We start from the raw sequence: 1,546 nt of genomic DNA, 5'->3' as shown, positions 1-1,546 counted from the left end.
ATATTGGTTCTTAAAATCAGTAATTTAGGTATTTCAGAAAATAATTTTTCGCATAACAGTAAGTGCACYTTGCTACATATGTGAGAAACAAAGCTAGGCATCAGCTCACACCGTAGACTAAAAATAATCAACTCACAATACCCTCACTTTTAGATTCAGTTGACTTCAAATTTTTAAAATTATTTCTCAAGATATCTTAAGCCTTTTGCATTAAAACTTGGCGATGCTTGGTTTATATTTCTATAAAAAGACAAAAGCCTCTTGTTCTTTTCGATTTCGTGTATTCTCCAAACTATTGTAACAAAAAAAAAAAAAAAAAAAAAAAAAAAAAACAAAAAAAAAAAAACAAAAAAAAAAAAAAAAAAAAAAAAAATGCACAAGTAACATAAACATATTTTGCATTTATTTTATACATATTTTCCATCTTTAGTTTCAATGTTTATGCCCACAATTTACATTCAACAACAGCGTCACACTTTTCACTATGGTAATATGACAAACGATTATGCCACTTACAGCACTTACTCTCGACTGTCGGATGACTGCTCCTTTTCTTTTATGCCACCCTCGATGCTATAAACCCACCATCAGAAGATGATAGATACAATTGTGTCTGTCAATATCGCTCATACCGAAAAGGGGAAAGAAAAAGAACAGGAAATGATTTTGCATGCGGGCAATTGCAGCCGGCGATTTGAGAATCAGACCAGCAAGATACGCATAAAGTTACGTGGAGTACATGAATAAGTGTAAATTATAAATTTCAATTGCATAAAGGAAGAGTATATAAGCTTAGAGCTTGCCAACTCGCTCCGACATTGAAATAGGGTATAAAAGGACAGTTTCCTTTTTATTCTCTGAACTTTACATTACTACGAAGTTAGTTGTACCCAGAAGAGACGCCGGAGACCCAATAAAATATACATTAAAAGACAAAAGTGTTCAAGAATAACAGGCCAAGGCCATGTCCTGACGTATAGATGGCGCTACTAGAATTAAACCTATGTAACTTTTGGTTATCATTTTGACATAAATTTTTGAAGAGAAAACATTCAGTTGAAGCAAAAGCTTGGTTTGATGACGAGTTTCCGGACACTGTCCCCAGAAAATTAACCATCAGAGAGTGAACTATCAAAAGAATTTGCTTTGAACTTTCCTGTCGGAACTGTATTCAGACGCATATGCTTATTCAGGTGATGAGGAAGTCTTGGCTATTAGCAAGCTTAGAAGTCAGATATCAGAAACATCCAACTGTTAATGCAGACAAATTGCGTATGCAAGATTTTCCAATATTATAAATTTAGAGGATTGTGAGGTAGACATATGCATTTTCCACTACAAGTATTTCTTTTAAATTTTTATTTTTAATTTTTTTTTGCTTGCTTCTTTACGCTCTTCTTCGAATCTCTTTTCTTTAAGCAAGCTGACTTTGTTGGATTTTTACATTTGACTTATTTACATATAATGGGTGATTCAATAGAGGTTGCCCTGTGTCGGGCCAAACTTTCTTGTTATTTTTATTCAGTATTGTTTGGCATTTCATCAT

This window comes from Bactrocera latifrons, unplaced genomic scaffold (assembly GCF_001853355.1).
Source record: "Bactrocera latifrons isolate USDA-ARS-PBARC rearing strain unplaced genomic scaffold, ASM185335v1 scaffold_1377, whole genome shotgun sequence".
In the NCBI taxonomy this organism is placed as follows: domain Eukaryota; kingdom Metazoa; phylum Arthropoda; class Insecta; order Diptera; family Tephritidae; genus Bactrocera; species Bactrocera latifrons.
The sequence above is the reverse complement of the archived record's forward strand: the minus strand, read 5'-3'. Positions refer to the sequence as shown.